The sequence below is a fragment of the Rutidosis leptorrhynchoides genome, chromosome 3 (assembly GCF_046630445.1).
Source record: "Rutidosis leptorrhynchoides isolate AG116_Rl617_1_P2 chromosome 3, CSIRO_AGI_Rlap_v1, whole genome shotgun sequence".
In the NCBI taxonomy this organism is placed as follows: domain Eukaryota; kingdom Viridiplantae; phylum Streptophyta; class Magnoliopsida; order Asterales; family Asteraceae; genus Rutidosis; species Rutidosis leptorrhynchoides.
Window position 1 is genome coordinate 456,336,609 of NC_092335.1, and position 24,463 is coordinate 456,361,071.

Here is a 24,463-nt window from a genome sequence, read left to right on the forward strand (position 1 = left end):
TTTTAGTTTTTAGACTTTTAAGTTTCAACGCGCTACGTTCTTTTTATTATTTTTTGACTATTTATTTTTCAACGTTTTTCGACGCGCTCTTTTTCCTTCTTATTTTTCGCCGCTCTAGTTTTTAGGACTTAAATTTTTTTTTCTATTTCTTCTCTAAAATTTCTTTAAATTTCAACGAAAAATTATTTTAAGTGGTTAAATTGATAGACATCCAAATTTTCTGCTTCGTAGTAATAGTTGGATTTGTTAGTGGTGAGTTGTGAGCTTCCGATTTAAAGGGTTCTGGCTCCCTGCTACATCTATTGGCTATTCGAAACGTGGGCAAAAGCAGAAAAGTCTGTTAATTTGATAACTTTAATAATTTTTATCTTTTATAACTAATAGGATATTCAGTGAATGCACCGAGCAAAACGTTCACCACCTTTTGTACGTTCACCACCTGTAACTCGATCAAGACATCTAGCAAATATTGTCGCCGTTGATTTTTCTTTAGAATCGTCATCCAGTCAACCAAGTACTCCAATTCAAATTTCCGATAATCCATTTTTTGAACCCGACCTCACAATTGAGAATCCGGAGGATATTCAAGGACAATTCAGAGATCCTGAACCATTAATCTTTTCTTTGGAACCACCAATCATTCAAACAGAGATTGTAGAGGAACCAACCATTAAATCAGAATCCTCTAGTGATTCAGATTCAACAAATTCAATCATGGAGAATCTAAAACCTCTAAGTATAGAAGACCGAATGAGAGCTAAACGCACTGGCCAAGGTCACGCAATTACTCAACCTGACATAAATGCGCCAGATTATGAAATCAAGGGACAAATCCTACACATGGTAACTAATCAATGCCTATTTAGTGGTGCGCCGGAGGAAGATCCAAATGAACATCTTCGAACCTTTAATAGGATCTGTACTCTATTTAAAATAAGAGAAGTTGAGGATGAACAGATATATCGCATGTTATTTCCCTGGACTTTAAAGGGAGAAGCCAAAGATTGGTTAGACTCGTTACCTGAAGGGGCGATTGATACATGGGATGTTTTAGTTGAAAAATTTCTTAAACAATTCTTTCCAGCATCTAAAGCCGTAAGACTTCAAGGAGAAATTGTTACGTTCACACAAAAGCCAAACGAAACTCTATATGAAGCGTGGACAAGATTTGGAAAGTTATTGAGAGGATGTCCGCAACATGGTTTAGACACTTGTCAAATAGTACAAATATTCTACCAAGGATGCGACATCACTACAAGAAAAGACATCGATATAGCAGCTGGTGGTTCCATTATGAAGAAAACAGCAACTGACGCTTACAAAATTATTGATAACACTGCTTCCCACTCACATGAGTGGCATCAAGAAAAAGATATCGTTAGATCATCTAAAGCAGCTAGAGCCGATTCTAGCCATGACTTAGATTCCATTTCTGCAAAGATAGATGATGTCGTAAGACGAATGGAAAAGATGACTAAAGATATTCACTCAATACGAATTAGTTGTGAGCAGTGTGGAGGACCACATTTGACAAAAGATTGTCTCAGTATTGAACTAACAATGAAACAAAGAGAGAATGTTTCATACATGAACCAAAGGCCTGGAAATAATTATCAGAATAATTATCAACCGCCAAGACCAATCTACAATCAAAATCAGAACTATAACCGAAATGTTCCATACAACAACCAACAAGGTCCTAGCAATCAACAAATATCCAATAATACTTACAATCAGCAAAGACCTATTTTTCAAAACAAACCACCACAAACCAATGATAAAAAGCCAAATTTAGAAGATATGATGTCGAAGCTAGTTGAATCTCAAACTAAATTTTTCACATCTCAGAAACAAACCAATGAACAAAATTCTCAAGCATTTAGAAATCAACAAGCTTCTATTCAAAATTTGGAATAAGAAGTAAGTAACCTAGCAAGGTTAATAGGTGAAAGAAAACCGAGAAGTCTACCTAGTGATACTAATGCTAACCCCTGGAATGAAACAGCTAAAGCCATTACCACAAGAAGTGGTATTACATTTAAACCACCTGAAATACCTGTAATTTCTGATGAAGCTATTCCTACTTCACAAGAACCACAATCTGAGCAAGATAAGGAAACAGAACCAGTAGTTGAAAAGGTTAATGAAGATAACACAGTTAAAGCTAAACCTTATGTTAAACCATACCGACCACCACTTCCTTACCCGAGAAAAATGAGAAAAGAGAGACTTGAAGCCGAGCAATCCAAATTCTTGGATATGTTTAAACAAATAAATGTCAATCTTCCTTTCATTGATGTGATTTTCGGAATGCGAAGATATGCTAAATTCTTGAAAGATCTAATCACAAATAGAAAGAAAATGGAAGAACTCTCGGCTGTTACTATGAATGCAAATTGTTCTGCAGTACTATTGAATAAGATACCAGAAAAATTATCTAATCCAGGAAGTTTCACAATTCCATATTTTCTGGGTAGTCTTAGTTCAATAGAAGCATTGGCATACCTAGGTGCTAGTATAAATCTAATGCCATATTCGCTATACGCTAAACTAGACCTTGGAGAATTGAAACCAACACGAATAAGCATACAACTAGCCGATCGATCAGTAAAATATCCTAGAGGGATAATGGAGAACATGCTAGTTAAAGTTGGTACTTTAGTATTTCCAGTAGATTTTGTTATTCTGGATATGGAAGAAGATTCTCGAGTTCCTCTCATATTAGGAAGACCATTCTTAAACACGGCCAAAGCAATAATAGACGTATTCGGTAAGAAACTGACCCTAAGTATAGAGGACGAGAGTGTTACCTTTTCAGTTGATAGAGCAATGCAACAACCGCAATCTACAGATGATACATGTTATTATATTCAAACTATAGATTCACATGCAGAATTGTTAGAAGAATTTCCAGAATTACAAGGAACAGGAGAATGTTCTTTAGGAGAAGGAACTAAACCAATTGATGAAACTGAAATGTTAGCTACACTTATGGCTAATGGATATGAACCAACAACAGAAGAAATTCAAATGCTAAAAGAGGAAGACAGATATCGATATAAATCATCGATAGAAGAACCACCGACATTAGAGTTAAAGCCACTTCCAAACCATTTGGAATATGCTTATTTACATGGTGAATCTGAATTACCTGTAATAATATCGTCTTCTCTTACTGAAAACGAAAAATCTCAACTTATTTCTGTGCTAAAAGCTCATAAACCAGCTATTGCATGAAAGATTCATGATATTAAAGGCATAAGTCCTTCGTATTGCACACATAAAATCCTTATGAAAAAAGGTCATAAAATGTATGTGCAACGCCAACGAAGACTAAATCCTAATAAGCAAGATGTTGTTAAGAAAGAAATTATTAAACTGCTTGATGCAGGTTTAATTTATCTAATCTCTGATAGTCCATGGGTAAGCCCAGTTCAATGCGTACCTAAGAAGGGTGGCATGACTGTTATCACAAATGAGAAAAATGAGCTTATTCCTACTAGGACTGTAACAGGATGGCGTGTTTGTATTGATTATAGAAAATTAAATGACGCCACCAGAAAAGATCACTTTCCCTTACCTTTCATTGATCAAATGTTGGAAAGATTAGCCGGAAATAGTTACTATTGTTTTCTTGACGGTTTTTTCGGATATTTTCAAATTCCAATAGCACCCGAGGACCAAGAGAAAACCACATTCACATGCCCTTATGGTACTTTTGCTTATAAACGCATGCCATTTGGACTTTGCAACGCCCCTGCAACCTTTCAAAGGTGCATGATGGCGATTTTTCACGACATGATAGAAGAATGCATGGAAGTTTTCATGGATGACTTTTCAGTCTTTGGTGATACATTTGAATCATGTCTAGTTAATCTTGAACGAATGCTTATTAGATGCGAACAATCAAATCTAGTACTTAATTGGGAGAAATGCCATTTCATGGTTAAAGAAGGCATCGTTCGTGGTCATAAAATTTCAAAGGAAGGAATTGAAGTAGATAGAGTTAAAGTAGATGTAATTGCTAAACTTCCACATCCCACCAATGTTAGAGGAGTTAGAAGTTTTCTAGGGCATGCCGGTTTTTACCGACGTTTCATAAAAGATTTTTCTAAAATTGCCACTCCTATGAATAAACTCCTAGAAAAGGATGCTCCATTTATCTTTTCAGATAAATGCATCAAATCTTTTAATATTCTTAAAGAAAAACTCACTAATGCGCCGATCATGATAACGCCAAATTGGAATCTACCGTTTGAACTAATGTGCGATGCAAGTGATTTTGCAATGGGAGCCGTTTTAGGACAAAGGATTGAAAAACGATTTCAACCTATTTATTATGCTAGTAAGACGTTACAAGGAGCACAAACGAATTATAGAACTACTGAAAAACAACTCCTTGCTATTGTCTTTGCTTTTGACAAATTTCGTTCATATCTCGTTCTAGCTAAAACGGTGGTCTATACCGACCATTCTGCTCTTAGATACCTATTTTCGAAACAAGATGCCAAACCACGATTAATTCGTTGGATCTTACTCTTACAAGAGTTCGATATTGAAATCCGAGATAAAAAGTGTAGTGACCTGAAATTTTCCATGTTTATATATATTAAATGAAATTGTTATTTACATGATTAAGTGTTTCCAACATGTTAAGCAATCAAACTTGTTAAGACTTGATTAATTGAAATAGGTTTCATATAGACATTTGACCATCCAAGTTGACCGGTGATTCACGAACGTTAAAACTTGTAAAAACTATATGATGACATATATATGGATATATATATATATATATATATATATATATATATATATATATATATATATATATATATATATATATATATATATATATATATATATAGTTAACATGATATTATGATAAGTAAACATATCACTAAGTATATTAACAATGATCTACATATGTAAAAACAAGACTACTAACTTAATGATTTTGAAACGAGACATATATGTAACGATTATCGTTGTAACCACATTTAATGTATATATATCATATTAAGATATATTAATACATCATGATATCATGAAAATGTAATAATTTAACATCTCATTTGATTTAATAAACAATGGGTTAACAACATATTAATAAGATCGTTAACTTAAAGGTTTCAAATCAACATTTACATGTAACGACTAACGATGACTTAACGACTCAGTTAAAATGTATATACATGTAGTGTTTTAATATGTAATCATACACTTTTAAAAGACTTCAAGACACTTATCAAAATACTTCTACTTAACAAAAATGCTTATAATTACATCCTCGTTCAGTTTCATCAACAATTCTACTCGTATACACCCGTATTCGTACTCGTACAATACACAGCTTTTAGATGTATGTACTATTGGTATATACACTCCAATGATCAGCTCTTAGCAGCCAATGTGAGTCACCTAACACATTTTGGAACCATCATTTGGCAACTAGCATGAAATATCTCATAAAATTACAAAAATATGAGTAATCATTCATGACTTATTTACATATAAACAAAATTACACAGCCTTTATATCTAATCCATATACCAACGACCAAAAACACCTAGAAACACTTTCATTCTTCAATTTTCTTCATCTAATTGATCTCTCACAAGTTCTATCTTCAAGTTCTAAGTGTTCTTCATAAAATCTACAAGTTCTAGTTTCATAAAATCAAGAATACTTCCAAGTTTGCTAGCTTATTTCCAATCTTGTAGAGTGATCATCCAACCTCAAGAAATATTTCGTATTTACAGTAAGATATCTTTTTAATACAAGGTAATACTCATATTCAAACTTTGATTCAATTTCTATAACTATAACAATCTTATTTTGAGTGGAAATCTTACTTGAACTTGTTTTCGTGTCATGATTCTACTTCAAGAACTTTCAAGCCATCCAAGATTCTTTGAAGCTAGATCATTTCTTGTCACTTCCAGTAGGTTTACCTACTAAACTTGAGGTAGTGATGATGTTCATAACATCATTCGAGTCATACATATAAAACTATCTTATTCGAAGATTTGAACATGTAATCACTAGAACATAGTTTAGTTAATTCTAAACTTGTTCGTAAACAAAAGTTAATCCTTATAACTTGACTTTTAAAATCAACTTTACACATGTTCTATATCTATATGATATGCTAACTTAATGATTTAAAACCTGAAAACACGAAAAACACCGTAAAACCGGATATACGCCGTCGTAGTAACACCGCGGGCTGTTTTGGGTTATTTAATTAAAAACTATGATAAACTTTGATTTAAAAGTTTTTATTATGGGAATAATTTTTCTTATGAACATGAAACTATATCCAAAAATTATGGTTAAACTCAAAGTGGAAGTATGTTTTCCAAAATGGTCATCTAGACGTCGTTCTTTCGACTGAAATGACTACCTTTACAAAAATGACTTGTAACTTATATTTCCGACTATAAACCTATAATTTTTCTGTCTAGATTCATAAAATAGAGTTCAATATGAAACCATAGCAATTTGATTCACTCAAAACGGATTTAAAACAAATAAGTTATGGGTAAAACAAGATTGGATATTTTTTCTTGTTGTAGCTACGTGAAAATTGGTAACAAATCTATATTAATCATATCCTAGCTAACTTATATTGTATTATACATGTATTCTAATATATTATGTAATCTTGGGATACCATAGACACGTATGCAAATGTTTGGACATATCATATCGACCCATGTGTATATATTATTCAGAACAACCATAGACACTCTATATGCAGTAATGTGGGAGTTAGCTATACAGGGTTGAGGTTGATTCCAAAAATATATATACTTTGAGTTGTGATCTAGCCTGAGACGTGTATACACTGGGTCGTGGATTGATTCAAGATAATATATATCAATTTTTTCTGTACATCTAACTTTGGACAACTAGTTGTAGGTTACTAACGAGAACAGCTGACTTAATAAACTTAAAACATCAAAATGTATTAAAAGTGTTGTAAATATATTTTGAACATACTTTGATATATATGTACATATTTGTTATAGGTTCGTGAATCGACCAGTGGCCAAGTCTTACTTCCCGACGAAGTAAAAATCTGTGAAAGTGAGTTATAGTCCCACTTTTAAAATCTAATATTTTCGGATGAGAATACATGCAGTTTTATAAATGTTTTACAAAATAGACACAAGTAAATGAAACTACATTATATGGGTGAATGATCGAAGCCGAATATACCCCTTTTGCTTGGTAGCCTAAGAATTAGTAAACGATCTACTAATTGACCCGAATCCTAAAGATAGATCTATTGGGCCTAACGAACCCCATCCAAAGTACCGGATGCTTTAGTAATTCGAATTCGTTTTTATCATGTCCGAAGGATTTCCCGGAATGATAGGGGATATTCTTATATGCATCTTGTTAATGTCGGTTACCAGGTGTTCACCATATGAATGAATTTTATCTCTATGTATGGGATGTATATTGAAATATGAAATCTTGTGGTCTATTATTATGATTTGATAATATATAGGTTAAACCTATAACTCACCAACATTTTTGTTGACGTTTTAAGCATGTTTATTCTCAGGTGATTATTAAGAGCTTCCGCTGTTGCATACTAAAATAAGGACAAGATTTGGAGTCCATGCTTGTATGATATTATGTAAAAACTGCATTCAAGAAACTTATTTTTGATGTAATATATTCTTATTGTAAACCATTATGTAATGGTCGTGTGTAAACGATATATTTTAGATTATCATTATTTGATAATCTACGTAATGCTTTTTAAACCTTTATAGATAAAATAAAGGTTATGGTTGTTTTAAAAATGAATGCAGTCTTTGAAAAACGTCTCATATAGAGGTCAAAACCTCGCGACGAAATCAATTAATATGGAACATTTATAATCAATAGGAACGGGACATTTCAGTTGGTATCCGAGCGTTGGTCTTAGAGAACCAGAAAATTGCATTAGTGTGTCTTACCGAGTTTGTTAGGATGCATTAGTGAGTCTGGACTTCGACCGTATTTTTCTTCAAAAACGATTGCTTAACATTTTTGTTGTTGGAAACTATATATTATTAACATGTAAATATTATGTGATATATTAATCTCTTAACGTTTTTGATATTGTGTGATAGATGTCTACCTCTAGTACAAATCTCATTGATTCACCTAATAATAATGAAGAATCAAATATATTTTGGGAAGATTCACAAATTCCCGAAGAGGAACCGGAAGAAGAGGAACCGGAAGAAGAGGAACTGGAAGAGGAGAAACCGGAAGAAGAGGAATCGAATGAGGAGGAACCAGAAGAAGAAGAAGAGGTTCCGGAGGAAGAAATATTGAAACCTATAGTAAATCGATTAAATAAAAGAAAATCTTCAACCAACGGACCAAAGTTAATAATGGTCAATGATGTTTCCTCCGAGGAAGCAAAATATTGGGAGGATTACCAATTTTCCGATGAATCGGATCCCGATGAGGATTCCGATGATGTTATAGAAATTACCTCGACCCAATTTAATAAAGCGAAAGAAAATAATAAGGGAAAAGGTATAAAAATAGAGAAACCCGATTCCAACCCCGATGAACTTTATATGTATCGACAACATCCGTATTTCCTAAAATGTAACAATGACCCGGGAACCTCTAAACCACCAGGTTTTTCTAAACCATTATGGAAAATGACAGCTCGTATTAGAGGAACATCATATATTCCTAGAAAAATAGGAAAACGAACCAAGTCCGAAGAAGAAGAAACCAGTGATTCAGATTAGAGGGTTGTAATCATGTTGTGTATTATATGTATTGTATTGTGCTTGTACTTTTATGTTCTATGTAAAAATTGCTTGTATTATTTGTTAGTTATCTTTTACGAATCTAATCCTTGTCTATTTTACAGTATAAAAACAAAATGGACGTTAAGGGTAGACGACCGAATATTTTAGAAGACCTACCAGAGGATATGATTGAGGAAATCTTGTCTAGAGTCGGTCAGAATTCATCAGCACATTTAGTTATGGCGAAATTAACTTGTCAAACATTTGAAAGACTTTTCGGAAATGCCTTAGTTTATAAAAGGCTTTCCTTTGATAGGTGGGGTATATCACATTGGGGAGACCGTAAGTTACGTCGTGTTTTCTTTAAAGCATTAAATGCGGGGAACCCAAATGCAATTTTAAGCTACGGGTTAAGAACCTATTTTGACTCAACATATCCCAACATAGGATTTCGTGAATTAGAAAGAGCTTCTAACATGCAACATAAAGAAGCATGTTATGCTTACGGGTTAGTGATGTTCGCTTCTTACCAAACTGAGAAAAAGAACATCGGATTGCAGCTTTTAAATAAAACTTTTCCACAAGTGACGGATTCAGTAGTTGGGGTGAGAAACAAGGTTTTTATATTATTATGGGGCTGTTGGACATTACGAAACCCTCGTCCTTTTGACGACATTACAACATGCTGCCTAGCCAATGGTCATAACGGTTATTTTCCACAAGACCAAGGATGGGAAGTCGTCTTAGTAAAACCAAAATGCATGACTTGTTTCTGGACTTATGAATTACGTGTCTTTATTTCCTTTGCTGAACAACTTGCGTATTAACTAGATTTATCTTCAAAACTGTCCTGTATCAAAGTGTACTATATTTCATGTTATATGTAATATAGCGAAGTTGTAAGTTTGAAGAATATTTATATGTGATATATTATTATAATCAGTTTTTCATATGGAATTGTAGTAGTTGAATTGTATATTAGCTACTAAGTATGAACTTAACGGGTAGGTAGTACCCGAATTTAAACTTATAAAACGCTAATATGAAGAAAAAGCTTTTATAAATGAGTTCATATTATGCTACGAAATACTATTGACTACTCTTAATATTCTGTATGATTAACTCGATTCAGTTGTCTATTTTGAAGGAAATGGCACCGACTACTCGACACACCATGAATATGAACGAAGAAGAATTTCGTACCTTTCTTGCTACAAACATAGCCGCAATACAGGCTGCGCTACATACCAACAATAACGCTGAATCTAGCAATGCAGCTAACGGCGCAAGAAATCGTGTAGGATGCACCTACAAAGAATTCACTGCCTGCAAACCTTTGGAATTTGATGGAACCGAAGGACCAATTGGATTGAAACGGTGGACCGAGAAAGTCGAATCAGTGTTTGCCATAAGTAAGTGTAATGAAGAGGACAAAGTTAAGTACGCTACGCATACCTTCACAGGTACTGCGTTAACGTGGTGGAACACCTATCTTGAACAGGTAGGACAAAATGCTGCTTACGCACTACCGTGGTCGGCATTCAAGCAATTGATGAACGAGCAGTACCGTCCTAGAAACGAAGTCAATAAACTCAAGGCAGAACTTAGAGAGTTACGAACACAAGGGTTCGACGTTACCACATATGAACGAAGATTCACAGAGTTGTGCCTATTGTGTCTGGGAGCATTTGAAGATGAAGAAGAGAAGATCGACGCGTTTTTAAAAGGGTTACCAGTAAGGATTCAAAAAGATGTGAGTTCACACGAGCCCGCTTCTATACAGAAGGCAAGTCGAATGGCTCATAAACTCATAAATCAGATTGAGGGAAGAATTAAAGAGCTGGCGGCATAAGAAGCCAACACGAAATAACTCAAGAGGAAGTGGGAGGAAAATGGTGACAAGAGTCACCAGTACAACAACAACAACAATTACAACCACAAACGCAACAACTATCCCAACAACCGCAACAACAATCGCAACAATAACTGCAATCTTAACAATAACTACAAAAAACATCCTAACAACAACAACAACTACTACAACAACCGTTTCAACAACAATAACAATCCCCACAACAACCTCAATAACAACAACGGTAACAAAAACCAAAAACAGCCATGTCATAGTTGAGAAGAAAATCATCAGGGGTTTTGCATAACATTTTGCAACAGGTGTAAAATAAATGGTCATAGCGCGACAAAGTGTGAGGTCTACGGACCAAAGTTTAACAGAACTAAAGGAACAAATAATGCCGGAACAAGTAATGCCGAAACGAATAGTGTCGGAGCAAGTAATACCAACGCTGTTTGTTATAAATGTGGAAAATTGGGCCACATTATTAGAAATTGCCCGAATCAGGGGAATACTAATGGGCAGGGTCGTGGAAGAGTTTTCAATATTAATGCGGCAGAAGCACAGGAAGACCCGGAGCTTGTTACGGGTACGTTTCTTATTGACGATAAATCTGCTTATGTTTTATTTGATTCGGGTGCGGATAGAAGCTATATGAGTAGAGAATTTTGTGCTAAATTAAGTTGCCCATTGGCACCTTTGGATAGTAAATTTTTACTCGAATTAGCAAATGGTAAATTAATTTCAGCAGATAATATATGTCGGAATCGAGAAATTAAACTGGTTAGTGAAACATTTAAGATTGACTTGATACCAGTAGAGTTAGGGAGTTTTGATGTGATAATCGGTATGGACTGGTGGAGAGAAGTGAAAGTAGAGATCGTTTGTTACAAAAATGCAATTCGCATTATACGAGGAAAAGGAAAACCCTTAATGGTGTACGGAGAAAAGAGCAACGCGAAGTTAAATCTTATTAGTAACCTGAAGGCACAAAAACTAATAAGAAAAGGTTGCTATGCTGTGCTAGCACATGTTGAGAAAGTCAATTCCGAAGAAAAGAACATCAATGATATTCCCGTCGCAAAAGAATTTCCCGATGTATTTCCGAAAGAATTACCGGGACTACCTCCACACCGATCCGTTGAATTTCAAATAGACCTTGTACCGGGAGCTTCACCAATAGCTCGTGCACCATACAGACTCGCACCTAGTGAAATGAAGGAACTTCAGAGCCAATTACAAGAACTTTTAGAGCGTGGTTTCATTCGACCAAGCACATCACCGTGGGGAGCTCCTGTTTTGTTTGTCAAGAAGAAAGACGGTACATTCAGGTTGTGTATCGACTACTGAGAGTTGAACAAACTTACCATCAAGAACTGCTACCCACTACCGAGAATCGACGACTTATTTGATCAACTACAAGGTTCGTCTGTTTATTCGAAGATCGGTTTACGTTCTGGATATCATCAAATGCGGGTGAAGGAGGATGATATTCCAAAGACTGCTTTTAGGACGCGTTACGGTCACTACGATTTTATGGTTATGTCGTTTGGATTGACTAACGTACCAGCTGTGTTCATGGACCTCATGAACCAAGCGTGTGGGCCATATCTTGACAAGTTTGTCATTGTTTTCATCGATGACATACTTATTTACTCGAAGAATAATCAAGAGCACGAAGAACATTTGAGAAAAGTGCTAGAGTTGCTGAGAAAAGAAAAACTGTACGCTAAGTTTTTAAAGTGTGCATTTTGGTTGGAAGAAGTTCAATTCCTCGGTCACATAGTGAACAAAGAAGGTATTCAGGTGGATCCAGCAAAGATCAAAACCGTTGAAAAGTGGGAAACTCCGAAAACTCTGAAACACATACGCCAGTTTTTAGGACTAGCGGGTTACTACAGAAGGTTCATCCAAGACTTTTCCAGAATAGCAAAACCCTTGACTGCATTAACGCATAAAGGGAAGAAATTTGAATGGAAAGATGAACAAAAGAAAGTGTTTCAATTGTTAAAGAAAAAGTTAACTACGGCACCTATATTGTCATTACCTGAAGGGAATGATGATTTTGTGAAATATTGTGACACCTCAAAGCAAGGTCTCGGTTGTGTATTAATGCAACGAACGAAAGTAATTGCTTATGCGTCTAGACAATTGAAGATTCACGAACAGAATTATACGACGCATGATTTGGAATTAGGCGCGGTTGTTTTTGCATTAAAGACTTGGAGGCACTACTTATATGGGGTCAAAAGTATTATATATACCGACCACAAAAGTCTTCAACACATATTTAATCAGAAACAACTGAATATGAGACAGCGTAGGTGGATTGAATTGTTGAATGATTATGACTTTGAGATTCGTTGCCACCCAGGGAAGGCAAATGTGGTAGTCGACGCCTTGAGCTGGAAGGACAGAGAACCCATTCGAGTAAAATCTATGAATATAATGATTCACAATAACCTTACTACTCAAATAAAGGAGGCGCAACAAGGAGTTTTAAAAGAGGGAAATTTAAAGGATGAAATACCCAAAGGATCGGAGAAGCATCTTAATATTCGGGAAGATGGAACCCGGTATAGGGCTGAAAGGATTTGGGTACCAAAATTTGGAGATATGAGAGAAATGGTACTTAGAGAAGCTCATAAAACCAGATACTCAATACATCCTGGAACGGGGAAGATGTACAAGGATCTCAAGAAACATTTTTGGTGGCCGGGTATGAAAGCCGATGTTGCTAAATACGTAAGAGAATGTTTGATGTGTTCTAAGGTCAAAGCTGAGCATCAGAAACCATCAGGTCTACTTCAACAACCCGAAATCCCGGAATGGAAATGGGAAAACATTACCATGGATTTCATCACTAAATTGCCAAGGACTGCAAGTGGTTTTGATACTATTTGGGTAATAGTTGATCGTCTCACCAAATCAGCACACTTCCTGCCAATAAGGGAAGATGACAAGATGGAGAAGTTAGCACGACTATATTTGAAGGAAGTCATCTCCAGACATGGAATACCAATCTCTATTATCTCTGATAGGGATGGCAGATTTATTTCAAGATTCTGGCAGACATTACAGCAAGCATTAGGAACTCGTCTAGACATGAGTACTGCCTATCATCCACAAACTGATGGGCAGAACGAAAGGATGATATAAACGCTTGAAGACATGCTACGAGCATGTGTTATTGATTTCGAAAACAGTTGGGATCGACATCTACCGTTAGCAGAATTTTCCTAAAACAACAGCTACCATTCAAGCATTGAGATGGCGCCATTTGAAGCACTTTATGGTAGAAAGTGCAGGTCTCCAATTTGTTGGAGTGAAGTGGGGGATAGACAGATTACGGGTCCAGAGATAATACAAGAAACTACCGAGAAGATCATCCAAATTCAACAACGGTTGAAAACCGCCCAAAGTCGACAAAAGAGCTACGCCGACATTAAAAGAAAAGATATAGAATTTGAAATTGGAGAGATGGTCATGCTTAAGGTTGCACCTTGGAAAGGCGTTGTTCGATTTGGTAAACGAGGTAAATTAAATCCAAGGTATATTGGACCATTCAAGATTATTGATCGTGTCGGACCAGTAGCTTACCGACTTGAGTTACCTCAACAACTCGCGGCTGTACATAACACTTTTCACGTCTCGAATTTGAAGAAATGTTTTGCTAAAGAAGATCTCACTATTCCGTTAGACGAAATCCAAATCAACGAAAAACTTCAATTCATCGAAGAACCCGTCAAAATAATGGATCGTGAGGTTAAAAGACTTAAACAAAACAAGATACCAATTGTTAAGGTTCGATGGAATGATCGTAGAGGACCCGAGTTCACCTGGGAACGAGAAGATCAGATGAAGAATAAATACCCGCACTTATTTCCAGAAGATACGTCAACACCTCCAACTGCTTAAAATTTCGGGACGAAATTTATTTAACGGGTAGGTACTGTAGTGACCCGAACTTTTCCATGTTAATATATATTAAATGAAATTGTTATTTACATGATTAAGTGTTTCCAACATGTTAAGCAATCAAACTTGTTAAGACTTGATTAATTGAAATAGGTTTCATATAGACATTTGACCATCCAAGTTGACCGGTGATTCACGAACGTTAAAACTTGTAAAAACTATATGATGACATATATATGGATATATATATATATAGTTAAAATGATATTATGATAAGTAAAACATATCATTAAGTATATTAACAATGAACTACATATGTAAAAACAAGACTACTAGCTTAATGATTTTGAAACGAGATATATATGTAACGATTATCGTTGTAACGACATTTAATGTATATATATCATAATAAGATATATTAATACATCATGATATCATGAAAATGTAATAATTTAACATCTCATTTGATTTAATAAACAATGGGTTAACAACATATTAACAAGATCGTTAACTTAAAGGTTTCAAATCAACATTTACATGTAACGACTAACGATGACTTAACAACTCAGTTAAAATGTATATACATGTAGTGTTTTAATATGTATTCATACACTTTTGAAAGAATTCAAGACACTTATCAAAATACTTCTACTTAACAAAAATGCTTACAATTACATCCTCGTTCAGTTTCATCAACAATTCTACTCGTACACACCCGTATTCGTACTCGTATAATACACAGCTTTTAGATGTATGTACTATTGATATATACACTCCAATGATCAGCTCTTAGCAGCCCATGTGAGTCACCTAACACATGTGGGAACCATTATTTAGCAACTAGCATGAAATATCTCATAAAATTACAAAAATATGAGTAATCATTCATGACTTATTTACATATAAACAAAATTACACATCCTTTATATCTAATCCATATACCAACGACCAAAAATAGCTACAAACACTTTCATTCTTTAATTTTCTTCATCTAATTGATCTCTCTCAAGTTCTATCTTCAAGTTCTAAGTGTTCTTCATAAATTCTACAAGTTCTAGTTTCATAAAATCAAGAATACTTCCAAGTTTGCTAGCTTACTTCCAATCTTGTAGAGTGATCATCCAACCTCAAGAAATCTTTCTTATTTATAGTAAGATATCTTTCTAATACAAGGTAATACTCATATTCAAACTTTGATTCAATTTCTATAACTATAACAATCTTATTTCGAGTAGAAATCTTACTTGAACTTGTTTTCGTGTCATGATTCTACTTCAAGAAACTTTCAAGCCATCCAAGATCCTTTGAAGCTAGATCATTTCTTGTCACTTCCAGTAGGTTTATCTACTAAACTTTAGGTAGTAATGATGTTCATAACATCATTCAAATCATACATATAAAACTATCTTATTCTAAGATTTGAACATGTAATCACTAGAACATAGTTTAGTTAATTCTAAACTTGTTCGTAAACAAAAATTAATCCTTCTAACTTGACTTTTAAAATCAAATTAACACATGTTCTATATCTATATGATATGCTAACTTAATGATTTAAAACCTGAAAACACGAAAAACACCGTAAAACCGGATATACGCCGTCGTAGTAACACCGCGGGCTGTTTTGGGTTAGTTAATTAAAAACTATGATAAACTTTGATTTAAAAGTTGTTCTTCTTCGAAAATTATTTTTCTTATGAACATGAAACTATATCCAAAAATTATGGTTAAACTCAAAGTGGAAGTATGTTTTCCAAAATGGTCATCTAGACGTCGTTCTTTCGACTAAAATGACTACCTTTACAAAAACGACTTGTAACTTATATTTCCGACTATAAACCTATACTTTTTCTGTCTAGATTCATAAAATAGAGTTCAATATGAAACCATAGCAATTTGATTCACTCAAAACGGATTTAAAACAAATAAGTTATGGGTAAAACAAGATTGGATATTTTTTCTTGTTGTAGCTACGTGAAAATTGGTAACAAATCTATATTAATCATATCCTAGCTAACTTATATTGTATTATACATGTATTCTAATATATTATGTAATCTTGGGATACCATAGACACGTATGCAAATGTTTGGACATATCATATCGACCCATGTGTATATATTATTCAGAACAACCATAGACACTCTATATGCAGTAATGTGGGAGTTAGCTATACAGGGTTGAGGTTGATTCCAAAAATATATATACTTTGAGTTGTGATCTAGCCTGAGACGTGTATACACTGGGTCGTGGATTGATTCAAGATAATATATATCAATTTTTTCTGTACATCTAACTTTGGACAACTAGTTGTAGGTTACTAACGAGAACAGCTGACTTAATAAACTTAAAACATCAAAATGTATTAAAAGTGTTGTAAATATATTTTGAACATACTTTGATATATATGTACATATTTGTTATAGGTTCGTGAATCGACCAGTGGCCAAGTCTTACTTCCCGACGAAGTAAAAATCTGTGAAAATGAGTTATAGTCCCACTTTTAAAATCTAATATTTTCGGATGAGAATACATGCAGTTTTATAAATGTTTTACGAAATAGACACAAGTAAATGAAACTACATTATATGGGTGAATGATCGAAGCCGAATATACCCCTTTTACTTGGTAGCCTAAGAATTAGTAAACGATCTACTAATTGACCCGAATCCTAAAGATAGATCTATTGGGCCTAACGAACCCCATCCAAAGTACCGGATGCTTTAGTAATTCGAATTCATTTTTATCATGTCCGAAGGATTTCCCGGAATGATAGGGGATATTCTTATATGCATCTTGTTAATGTCGGTTACCAGGTGTTCACCATATGAATGAATTTTATCTCTATGTATGGGATGTATATTGAAATATGAAATCTTGTGGTCTATTATTATGATTTGATAATATATAGGTTAAACCTATAACTCACCAACATTTTTGTTGACGTTTTAATCATGTTTATTCTCAGGTGATTATTAAGAGCTTCCGCTGTTGCATACTAAAATAAGGACAAGATTTGGAGTCCATGCTTGTATGATATTATGTAAAAACTGCATTCAAGAAACTTATTTTTGATGTAATATATTCTTATTGTAAACCATTATGTAATGGTCGTGTGTAAACGGTATATTTTAGATTATCATTATTTGATAATCTACGTAATGCTTTTTAAACCTTTATAGATAAAATAAAGGTTATGGTTGTTTTAAAAATGAATGCAGTCTTTGAAAAACGTCTCATATAGAGGTCAAAACCTAGCGACGAAATCAATTAATATGGAACGTTTATAATCAATAGGAACGGGACATTTCAAAAAGGGAGCAGAAAATCTCGCCGCTGATCATCTTTCTCGTCTTGAAAATCCTGAATTAGAAGTTCTAAATGAATCGGCCATACAAGACAACTTTCCTGATGAATATCTATTGAAGATAGATTATAATGAAATTCCATAGTTTGCAGACTATGTAAACTATTTAGTATGTGGATTCCTTGAAAAAGGGTTGTCGTACCAAAAACGAAAGAAATTCTTTAGTGATATAAAACACTATTTTTGGGAAGATCCACATTTGTTTAAAAGTTGTCCCGATGGAATAATACGCCGATGTGTATTCGGAGATGAAGCTAGTAAAATATTAAACAATTGTCACACAGGACCAACAGGAGGGCATTATGGGCCTCAACTCACAGCAAGAAAAGTTTACGATGCTGGATTCTGTTGGCCTACAATTTTCAAAGACGCACACCTTCTTTGCAAATCCTGTGATGCTTGTCAAAGGGCCGGAAAAATAATTCAACGTGATGAAATGCCACAAAATGTCATTCAAGTATGTGAAGTATTTGACATTTGGGGTATTGACTTTATGGGTCCATTTCCAAAATATCATAATAATCTCTACATTCTCGTTGCCATTGATTATGTATCTAAATGGGCGAAAGCACAAGCTCTCCCAACTAACGATGCACGAGTTGTAGTCAACTTTTTAAAACATCTTTTTGCAAGGTTTGAAACACCGAAAGCTTTAATAAGTGATCGGGGTACTCATTTTTGTAATAATCAACTTGAGAAAGTTCTTAAAAGATATGGAGTAACTCATAAAATCTCCACCGCTTATCATCCACAAACAAGTGGACAAGTTGAAAATACCAACCGAGCTTTAAAACGTATTCTAGAGAAAACTGTAGGATCAAATCCAAAGGAATGGTCCATTAAATTGGAGGATGCACTCTGGGCTTTTAGAACAGCCTACAAAACTCCAATTGGAACCACACCTTTTAAACTCGTTTACGAAAAAGCATGTCATCTTCCAGTAGAAATTGAACACAAAGCATTTTGGGCTTTGAAGACATGTAATCTTGATTTACATGAAGCTGGACGTTTACGATTAAGTCAACTAAACGAATTAGAAGAATTGAGACATGAAGCATATGAAAATTCGTTAATCTATAAAGAAAGAACGAAAAAATGGCATGATAAAAGAATCAGAAGTTCAAAAGAATTTAAGGAAGGAGACCGAGTTCTTCTTTTCAATTCACGATTCAAGCTATTTCCTGGAAAATTGAAATCAAGATGGTCTGGACCATTCATAGTCAAAATTGTTTTCCCATACGGAACAATAGAGTTAATAAATTCAAATGGGATTGAATTTAAAGTTAATGATCACAGAGTTAAACATTACGTACATGATCCGATGGAAGTTGACAACGAAGTTAATCACAATTTCAGCACCACATCTAACTAAGTGTGGGGAGGTTCGAATCTTTTTAGGGTAATATGTATTTCTGTTAGAGTTAGATATTCTGTTTTCGTGTAGTTTTCGAGAATGGAATCTGAATGGTCTTTCCCTATCAGACCCTAAAGAACTAGTCTTCTCCCCCCATTCTGAATTTTTATTTTTTTTAGGTTTTACGAGATGAAGAATTCCTTTGATCTAAACCATGGTCTAATGCTACATGCTTTGATCACTAAATGTAATAATGCCACAATCCCGAGTGACCTGGTATCAGTAATAAGAGCCAAATTGGACGGAGTAAGAAAAGAACTCAGAAACGATCATAATAAGTTACATTTTGGTAAAGGAAAATCAAAATCCGCAGCGAAAAGAAGAGCACGGCACCTTGAAAGATGTCACAAATGCGGAAAATGGTAACACGAAGGAAAATGCTCGACGAATCAAACATATTCAAATACCAAGTTTGTTACTTTATGCAGAGAAGGACCGTTCATATGTTTCGAATAAAAATCGTTGAATGCTCGAGGTTACGCCTATGTAGCTATGGAAAACCAATTAGTCTGACTATCTTATGAGTGGGCTAAAGCAGGTCACTGAGAATTCTATCTTACAGGTAAGTATGTACAGTTTTTATTTTTATTTTATTGTTTTTAACCTTTTGATAATAAACTCTAAATTGTTCGCTATAAAGTATTAAATTGATACTCAATAAAATTAGGTTTTGCGACCGAAATTATTGATATCATACAAAAATTTATTACATCACTGCGAAATTTACCGTTTATTCTTAAGGTATAAATATCTTTAATCAATCAACCCAAAATATTTCAAAAATTCGTCAGGAGTAAAACTAGGTAATATAGCCGAAATTACTTTACCGAAAAGAGTGGCGTATATTTTTGATAATATTTGATTGATTAAAGTGGGATAAAAGACCAAAAAGATTTTTAATTTTATTTTTACTTTGTTTATTAATATATAAATATTAAATTATTATTGTAAACTTTTTAAATCAATATATTTAAGTTTGTAAATATTTGAAAATTTTATGTTTTTAATATAAGTTTGTATGTATAAAAATAAAATTATAATATAAATTTGGTGTGAATTTTTAAAATTTTAATAATATGAATTTTTAATTTTATGCATTTAAGTTTGGTGTGAATTTAAAAACAAAAATTTACTTTATTTCGTTAAGTTAAAAATATAATTTTTAAAATTCTTCGTGAGTTGAAAACTAGGTCGTTGAACTGAAATTGCTCTACTCAAGGGAGGGACGAGAACTTTTATTATCATTATTTTTAATCTTATTGAATTAAGGTATGCCAAAAACAAAAAAAAAAACCCAAAAATCTTTGCTTTTAAAACCGCGCTTTGAAATTACAAATTTTAAAATTTTGTTGAGGGACGGGCTAGGACATCGTTCCGAAATGCCCTCATCCTAAAAAGAAGCAAAATTTTAATTTTTAATTAATTATATGTTTCATTAGTATAAGGTTTTTATTAAAAAAAAAAAAAAAAAAAAAAAAAAAAAAAAAAAAGGTTACTGTACCCGGACCCCAAAATTTTCAAATCAAATACCATGGAACCCGGACAACAACATGAACTGAAACCCCTATCCAGATTGATATAGTTCCAGTTGGTGATTTCTATGATTTTTATTATTTATATTTTTATTTATTTATGTTTAAACATATGATATTGTGATATATTAATGTATTGTTTGATATTTTTATTATTTTGTACTAATATTTCATATTTGATTTGAAAGTGGGATTTTAAGTCCCATTTCAAATTACCATGCATGTTTATATTTGTATGTATGTATATTGTCAATTGTACACAACAGGGTAAAACAGTGCATTTTCAAAGACTGGCATTAAGTTCAGCAAAAGCTCCTAATTTTGACGACAAAACGAAAAACAAATGTGATGTAACAACAAGACGGAATGAACAAATGATGTGCATCATTTATCATTCAACAAACAAACACCAATATGTTTGGTAACTTTGGTAAAATTTAATCATTTTTCTACGCTAATCACCCTCAATAATTTAAATTGTTACTGATTTCTTGCAAATGAGGGCATTGCAAGATCTTAAGTGTGGGAAGAGGTTAAATTCTTTCAGATTTTAAAAATTTTTAATTTAAACACTTGGTTACCATTAAAAAAAATACTAGTAACGCAGTAGTTGTATTAGAATCTAGTGCTCTCTGATAAAAAAGAACAGCCCTAGTCTTATATACTGACTACCCAATTCTAGTAAAAATTTTCAAAATTTTCAATTAAATGAATTCAAATTCATGTTTATACATATTTATGAACGATAAAACTAGGTGTTACCACCGAAATTATTGTTACCTCGGAAAGGACATAAATTGAGAAACAACCCAAAATGTTAGAATTCATTTAAAATGGAATAGAGGACAATAAAAAGGCAAAGAAAGGAAAATAAAGCCAAGTGTGGGAAAAATTTACCAAGTTATTTTGAACATATATCACATATTTCTGTAATAAATAATTGAAGATACTTTTGTTTTGGACTAAACTAATCAGTTTTACCCGATTTACTATAATATATTTGAAAGAAAGATGGATCTACACGATGAATCAATTCCATCATTAAAAGGAAGTAAAGTCTTCCGAAAAAGAAACGCGCTTCTTGATTTAGGTCATGAAGTTGTCGTCCAGACCAGCTGTAGGTTGACGAAAAATCTAGAAAAGTCATCACTAAAATCAGTAGAAAATCCACGGACCACAGCATCAAACAGGGTCGCCAAGTGGTCAGACTTATCCTAACCATGAGAGGATCTGTCTCGTAAAATAGGGAGGGCGCCATGCAAATTAGCTTGATAAGACTAATGAATCAGATCCTCAGAAAAGGATAATCTCCTTAAAGATTAAAAATCAGCTTTTAAGACTGATATTACTCAATCCTAGAGATTGACCTTAAAGATTGAGAATTACAAACTCATGGAATTCGATGATATCTAAACTCGAGCTTGAACGAGAAAATATTTTGATCAAAATTACAAACCGATTTGTTTTCTGAAAAACCCATTTTTAAGAACGGTGGTTGCATAACATGGTCAAAGACAGGACCTTGTGCCAGATCAAAAAAATTATAAGGGTGAGCTTTACTATTGCTCCTACCAAGGATAGTAATTGCATCTGACACGTTATAGACCATAATTAAAAGCATGTCAGGGGACATTGCCTTAGCAGTTGCTTATTCAACGCTTTCCTTTACAACCGGACGGTAGTTTACCGAAAGGTAATATACGGAGCAAGTATACTGGACGTGTTGCTTTCCCAATACAAGGTTAGCAAGTGGGTGACACAAAACCGCAAGTTTTGAGCTAAAATTTTCAAATATGAAACCCACCAAACCCACAAAAACATTTTACAAACACCGGTGAAGGGTTATTCCGGAAAACTTATCTAGGGTAAAAGCTAGATCGTATTTTCAAAAGATCAAATGTTTTCATAAAGATCCAATTTCCTTAAGGATCTAAATTTTTATAATCATGTGGGACTGTAAACCACATCGTTACTACCATTGTTCATACCGCCGTATAGAAATCACTGATGTACAAAGTATGAAGAATAAAGAAGTGATTCTAGTATTTTTATTTCAAGACTATATTGCTTGAGGACAAGCAACGCTCAAGTGTGGGAATATTTGATAATGCTAAAAACGAAAATATATTTCATAGCATTATCCCTCAAGAAAGACAAGCTTTTAGTTGCAATTGTTCTATTTACAAGTAATATTCGTTTAAATAATAAAAGGTGAAGACAAAAGACAGATTCGACGAATTGAAGATGCAAATGACCAAAAAGCTCAAAAGTACAAAGTACAATCAAAGTGGTTCAAATTATTGATGAGAAACGTCTCAAAATTACAAGAGTACAAGTCGCAAAACGCAAAATACAAGATATTAAATTGTACACAAGGACGTTCAAAAATTCGAAACCGGGACCAGAGTCAACTCTCAACGCTCGAAGCAACGGACTAAAAATTACGAGTCAACTATGCACATAAATATAATATATAATATTTAAATAATTCTTAAAATTATTTATATATTATATATTATATTTAAAACCGTCGGCAAGCTAGGAAACAAGTTCATGTGAGCTGGAAAAAGGGGTCATGCGATCGCATGGCCTGGAAGAGCATTTTCCATGCGATCGCATGGCAGTAGGTGGCTGGACACATGCCTATAAATTTCGCAGTTTGGTGATCATATATCCATATATCTTTCATCTATCTCTCACTCGTATAATATATATATATATATATATATATATATATATATATATATATATATATATATATATATATATATATATATATATTATAATTTTAATTTTAATTTTAATTTTAATTCTAATAATAAGGGTATGTTAGCGAATGTTGTAAGGGTGTAAGTCAAAATTCTGTCCGTGTAACGCTACGCTATTTTTAATCATTGTAAGTTATGTTCAACCTTTTTAATTTAATATCTCGTAGCTGAGTTATTATTACGCTTATTTAATGCCGAAGTAATCGTGATGTTGGGCTAAATACTAAAATTGGGTAATTGGGCTTTGGACCATAATTGGGGTTTGGATAAAAGAACGACACTTGTGGAAATTAGACTATGGGCTATTAATGGGTTTTATATTAACTAAATGATACCTCATTGATTTAATATGTAGACTTATAATTTGACGTATTTATATATAACCACATACGCTTGACTGGGTACGGTGGGAGGGATATCTATAGATACCAATAATTGTTCATTTTACCGGACACGGAACTGGATTAATAGTTAATAGACTTGTTGAAACAAGGGTGGATTACATTCAAGGGTAATTGGTGTAATTGTTAACAAAGTAGTAAAACCTTGGTTTACACGCAGTCGATAACCTGTTGTATTCATTAAACAAAGTATTAAGACCTTGTTACAATTCGAATCCCCAATTAGTTGAAATATTTGACTTCGAGAATAAGAATAATTTGATAAAGACTTTCGCACTTTATGATTATGACTGATGGACTATTATGGACAAATCCGTATGGACATATCGAATAATCCAGGACAAAGGACAATTAACCCATGGTAAAAAAACTAAAATCAACACGTCAAACATCATGATTACGGAAGTTTAAATAACCATAATTCCTTTATTTCATAT